The sequence below is a fragment of the Raphanus sativus genome, chromosome 7 (genome assembly GCF_000801105.2).
Source record: "Raphanus sativus cultivar WK10039 chromosome 7, ASM80110v3, whole genome shotgun sequence".
In the NCBI taxonomy this organism is placed as follows: domain Eukaryota; kingdom Viridiplantae; phylum Streptophyta; class Magnoliopsida; order Brassicales; family Brassicaceae; genus Raphanus; species Raphanus sativus.
This window is the reverse complement of record NC_079517.1, coordinates 19,552,145-19,558,781: the sequence shown is the minus strand read 5'-3', so window position 1 is coordinate 19,558,781 and position 6,637 is coordinate 19,552,145. Positions and strand designations below refer to the sequence as shown.

General features: G+C 33.2%; 1 pseudogene; it reads right to left on the bottom strand.

Moving 5' to 3' along the window:
* Positions 1-2,415: 2,415 nt before the first annotated feature.
* On the bottom strand, positions 2,416-6,008 carry LOC108816292 (phytyl ester synthase 2, chloroplastic-like; annotated as a pseudogene).
* Between the last annotated feature and the right edge of the window lie 629 nt (positions 6,009-6,637).

Here is a 6,637-nt window from a genome sequence, read left to right as displayed (position 1 = left end):
GAGAGAGAGAGAGAGAGAGAGAGAGAGAGAGAGAGAGAGAGAGAGAGAGAGATTTAGTGTTTAACCGCGCGGACCCGCGGGTTAAACACTAAATCTCTCTATCTCTCTCTCTCTCTTTCTCTCTCTTAAATAGATACAAAATACTCTGTAATATTTAACCCGCGGGTCCCGCGAATTACCTGCAAATTTGGACGGGGCAGGTGCAGGTATTTTGAATCTTTCATTGCGGGTCATGCGGATTGAAATTATGAGTCAAAAACTAGGTGACCCGCGGGTTGGCGGGGATGGACGGGGTGGGTCGATCCGTAGACCCAGCTCTACCCGTATAATTTGAATCTGTACAATGCCCGCACAGGGGTGCGGGCCGGCCACCTAGTAAAATGCTAAAATAGATAAGTTTTTTTCTTTGTACTTATGTTTTTAATATAATAGACTAGATCTTGATCCGTGCGACCGCACGGGTATTTATTTTTTTGTTTTAGTTTTTATTTATTTATACTAAATAATGTATTTGTATACTTGATCGTTTTAAATTGACTACGTCAGGGATGTGTATTTGGATACCTACTGATTAGGTTAAAATCTATTTGGGTTTGAGATTCCCGAGTTTAAAGATTTCAGCAACATTCAAATATTTATAAATTTTGGTTTCGGTTTGATTCAGGTATTTGCGGGTTCGGTTCGGATACGATAACCCGTTTGAATTATTTTAAAATTTTCAAAATTATATATACTTTAAATTTCTCAAAACATATAAATTTGAGTAATGTAAGCCAAAATACCTAAATTAAAAATTAAAAACAGGTTGTACTTCAATATTTGGATGGAGAATATATATATATTTTAAATATTTTTGGTGTTTGATTATTGTTTATCTACTTTATATGTTTACTTTTGACTATTTTTTATATTTTCAAATAATTTAGACAACTTTAAGTTGACAAAAAAAACAACTTTTAAAATATCATTAATTGTTGAAGAATAAAAAACAAAATACATTAATCTAACTAAAACGACAAACATTAAAATAGGAAATAAGAAAAACATTAATCTAACTGAAAAAGACAAGCATTAAAATAGGAAAGAAAAGAAACACATTAATATAACTGAAAAAGACAAGCATTAAAATAGGAAATTCAATTTAATTCTCAGTGGCATGCAATTGTAAATAATACTGAAAACTAAGGGGTATTCTATATGTGACTTCTGTGTTAATAAAGATTGATATACAGATAAAAACCAAATAACTAATATATATAATATATTATAAAACTAATCACCATAATATCATTAATAAGATTTTACTTAACAATACCATAATATTATTTGAAGCTTCAAATGATAGTTAACAAAAAAGTAACATACAAAAACATCATACCACATATAAAGTCAACAAATATTAACGATTGAGAGCAAGAAAAATAAATCAAGCTAATTTATTCTATTCATTTCCAAGTTTCATGAATTATAAATCTATTGTATAATATAAAAAAATGTGGTACACATTTTTTTTTAACAAGTTATACTCCATATTTATTAGGAAAATATATAATGAAAATTAATTAACAAATAAATTTTATAAAAATACAAACTTAAACAAAAAAAATTACCAAATAGTAAAGATGGTAATTTAATAAATTTAAAATTTTAAACTGCATGTACGTAGCATAGTGAAAAAATCTAATATAAATAATATGATGTTTCCATTTAAAATCTGAAAACATAAACAATAATTTATAAGGAGAATTTTCAAAAATATCACTTTGATGGTACCACATTATTCATCTTTACCACTACTAAAGACACATTTATAATGATGGCATTTAAATTAATAAATATATGTATTGATAAGTAACTGCTACTCCCTCCATTTCTAAGGGGGGTGTATTGAATCTGAAATTTTAAGTGATTTGATTTTTAATGAGTTTTTAGATGATTGTAGGAGAATTAGAGGATTTGGTGTGATTTTTGTTAAAACACATTAAAATCTCATCTAAAACTGTGAGATTTGTATTTTTATTTTTATAACTAAAAAAATCACCTCAAACACTCTAGAAACATTTAAAACACTCTAAATTCTTTAACTTAAGTTTTGTTCAATAACAGGATTTCAGAGTGTTTTATAAAATGTCAAGTTCAATAACACTGGATTTTAAAGTGTTTTTTAAAATCCACGTTTGAATAAAAGTGGATTTGTAATTTTAATACAAATCACTTCAAACTCTTAATTGAATACACCCCCCTAAATGATGGATGTTCTAGAAAAAAAATTGTTTCAAAAAGATATATTTTTTACTTTTTCAATGTTTGGTTTAATGAGAAATTATAAGTTTCAAAAAAGTTAATGGTGTTTATTGAATTTCTATTGGCTAAAAGTTATGAAAAATTGTTATTCACAAAAAATAATGCATTTACAATCAAAATTTAATAAATTTTCTTAATATATGTGAAAAGTCTAAAATATCTATCTTTTAGAAACAAAAGGAGTACAGTATATGATAATATCAGCATGGCTGAAGAAACATCTAGTTGTTAAGTATATCAAATAAAAGGTTTGTTAATTTGAAACCACACTTATCCTCATGTTGCAGGTTTAGTAGCTAAAGTTTAATGATTTGGGAGATCAAAGGTCGGGATTTGAGAAGAGAAACCATGGGAGAGGTAATAAAGCAGCCTGGGGAATATGTTTCTGTAAGGATCAGTTTCTCTTTTGGTCTTCAAATAGGTCATACATCTTTCTACTTCAGACTTGACCTCCAAGTAAACCTCATGAGCTTTCTCTTTATCATTTAGCTCTTTCTCTCTACCTTTTGTTTCTATCGGTTTCCCAAAGTATATGTAATACCTTCCCGGAATCTTTGGAATTAGTCCAGGCATATGCAGATCTTGGTTCCTCACTTCGCCTTCTTCATCATTCCTAACCATATTTTATCACCACCAGATTTTCATTACTATATATACAGTCTTGAAAAGAGATTGAATATATAAAAATACCTCAGCTTAATAGTGTCCTGTGTTATCTCTTTTATGAGGTTCTTCAAGAAAGGGATCTTCATTTGATCATTGTAATCCAAAACCATCTGTGATATCATTCCATTGCTCCAAGAAGTTACTCGAAAACCGATTGAAACAAGACAAAACCATCTTTGATTCATTCCATTGCTCAAAGAGATTGTGCTTACCTTACAGAGATCATCTTCTCCAACAGCACCAAAAGGAATGATTGTTGTTCCGAACTTAGATGCAATCCTTACAAACTCTGAATGTTCAGGCCAGAACAGCTTGTATTCCTCACCCTGCATGCAGAAAATGTGTCAGAGCCAAACATGGAGAAAAACACAATCAATTTTCATTACCTTTCTGTGCAAGGCTTCACGGACACCTCCAGGATACAAGACCACATGAGCCTTTGAACGTAGCAGCTTGTAGAAATTCGTATTCGAGACAGGAACTGCACCTATAATCCTAACAGAGTCGAACATCTGCATATCAGGGAGTTTTGAGCCAATCTTTTTGGCAAACATCACTGGATGTGCAAGCCCACGCAAGATAATGTTCTTCTCTTTCAAGAAATGAATTGCTGCTGGACGCAGTTCGAGACCAAGCAACATGTGGTTGCCAACATACAGAACAGGTCCCTCTGAAGGTATTCCTGCAAGTGATCTTACTACTGTACCATTCTCTAGAGTTGAGAGAAATACTGGAGAAACAGCAGCTGTTAGCAATCTGAGCCAGAGATGAAAAAATAATACTTCAGTGTGTTGCATCTGTGTATTGGAAAAAGAAATCGGGATTTTTTAACGGGTATTTTCCTCAATACGTTTTGTTCTCTATTCTTCTTCTAATCTAACAGTGGCCGTTCACAACACAGTGCTTTCTTATGGTAGCAGAAGCAGGATGTTGTGTACTTGTAGCTAAAGCTCTGATGAAGTACTTACCTCTGTGATTCTTCAAACTCTTTAAGTTGAAAGGGAGTAGGCAGAGTGTAATCAGAAATGTAATCAAGTGTCTTCCCACGGCGATAATAATAGGCAATCTTAAGGATAGTCGCCAGGTCTACTCCATCCTCCTAACATATACATAGATTCAATCTTGATGATGCAAGAAGTTTCTACATTAGTTATAGACTGGTAGAGACTAGATTAATTTGCTTCATCACCTCATTGAAATAGGACTAAAACTGCAGAAGATGTTGTGAATCTATAAATTAAGTGTTCTAAATACGGCTTCTAGGTGCTGCGCCTAGTAACAAAAATTCCCTATAAAGAGTCTAATTACCGTGGTCAACTGATTGACTGGACATTGTATAATATAAAGAGCACCTTACCAAGAAGAGGAACTGTCCATTATTCACAAACTCACGGACTTCACATTTCGGCAATGCACAACGGAGTCTTTCGATGTCTTCTTTGTTCAGTAACCATTGATCACGTCCACTGCAATATCCACAGACGTATTATAGATAACTACAACTCAGCTTCTTTACAAACAAAGAGATCACTGAACTTCCAACTTGTAATTTAATATAATGAAGACAGACAAGTATATGAACCTTAGAAGTATCAGTGTTTGGGCTTTGACAGTGTACATGTGGGACATAGCAGATGCGGAAGCAGACTTAAGAATTTGAAGCTTCCATAGAAGTGTTTCCTTGGGAAATATGCTAGCCAGAGTCTGATAATAATTACTAGTTAACCGCTATGAAAAAAAAACACATGCAATATATGATTTGTTCTCCGAAAATAGAGTTTTACAGGCAGATTAGCTGAGGCTGCAAAGATGTCTCCTAAGAGCCCTCCACCCATATGCATGACAGTTTCAGTCAGCATACTCTCGAACATGGTTGCAAACGGATTGCCTATATAATAAACACACAGTTAACCTGACACTGAAACCTAGTCTGTTGCATCTTTACACGTGGAAGATTATACATGGAGTTGAAGCCTCACCTTCTATCAAGCTGGGAGCTTCGTCTGGCAATATTTCCAGTAGACTCGACAAAGGTTGCAACATGAAGTTGTTTAAGCGTGTGACTGCATCAAAGATTGCCTATTATGACAACAAGACAAGAGAATCAAGAGAAAGCGAGTAAACTCCTTTTACCTGGATTAGCAAGAATCAATACAATGTCAACGTCAGGGTTACTAGCTGCAACATCTAGAGCAAGACAAGCTCCAACAGATTATCCAACTATATAGATGGGTCTGTTTGGGACACGGTAATATTCTGACCTAACTGTCCTCTCAATGAGTTTCACAATGTCTGAAAATTTACATAAAACAAAGATTAATAATCCAGTTGGTTATAAAACGTTAATGAAACAACAGATAAGAAGGCACCTCGAGCAGGTGTACGATCCGTGGCTGGAAAGTGAAGGCACCATAGGTCGAATATCCTATATATATATACATATAATTAAAAAGGCAATGAGATTAGAAAGAAGATTGAGTAAAGTTAGTATCAAACATTACTTACTCTCCAAGTCTCCTATGCTGGCGAATGAGCCCTAATCCAGTACCATCGATCCCTGTAGTTTTTTATTTCAGAGTTTCATTAACTTGCGACCCACGTTTCTTTCAGAAGCAGTATTAAAATGACGAACCAGGTATGTAGAGGAGAAGAGGAGATCCTGGAGCGCGTGTTCTACACTCTAATGGAGAGAACCACCGAGGTGGACCTCCATCTCCGCCCTCTGATATGTAGAAATTTTCAGCTTCAGCCAAAAAGTCAGTAAAACTCTTCCGCTCCTCCGGCCGAGCTGCCTCCGTGTCTGAATACGGATTCACGGTCGCTGTCAGTTTTGATCCATCCCGGAGACGTCCCAGCGCGACGGAGGTGGTTAGGCGTTGGTTTGACTTCAAGAAGGAAAAATCAGCTCTTCTTGAAGCTGAGGAGAAAATGGGACAGATTCCATCGGTAATGGTAATCGCCATTGACGAGAAAACTCGAGTATCAATGGTAGATGAACATTCTCGTTGTTCAACTTCATCTTCAAGCGATGGAACATGAGAAGCTCGTGCTCACGAGAAAACAGCCAGCGACGCGTGCTCCGCCATTCTCTCCATTCTTTTCTTCTTTTTTTTTTTTTTATATCGAGGTCGATTTGGGATCTATATTTCGGTTTGAATTTGGTTTAGACTTGGTTTTATGAAAATCAATTCAAAAACCATATTATAGTTTGTTTAGGGTTTAGATTAGAGTGTTGATTGTTTTCTGTTTTTTTAATGGTTTTTGAAAACCACTTTTTTGCCAATCAAAATTTTGGAAAAAATGATTTCCTAAAAACTAGAAAAATAGTTTTTTCAAATATATTAAATTGTCAATTTATTTATTTTTATTTAAAATCTAACTATTTATATGTTAATAGTATTTGAATTACATAATTTATTGTATATTTACCGTCTTTAAAATATAATTACTTTATTATTTTAAAATAATATATAATTCCATAGAATTAAATGTAGTTTAAAATTCAGTTATTAATATTTATTTTCTAATATTCAAATTAAATAAAAAATTAGTTTACACCATATTTTAAAAATATAATTAAATTTTATTTAGTTTTGTTTTAATATATTAGCTATTTAACTGTGTACTGCTCTCGAGGTATAAAATTAAAGTTATTTTAGAATATATC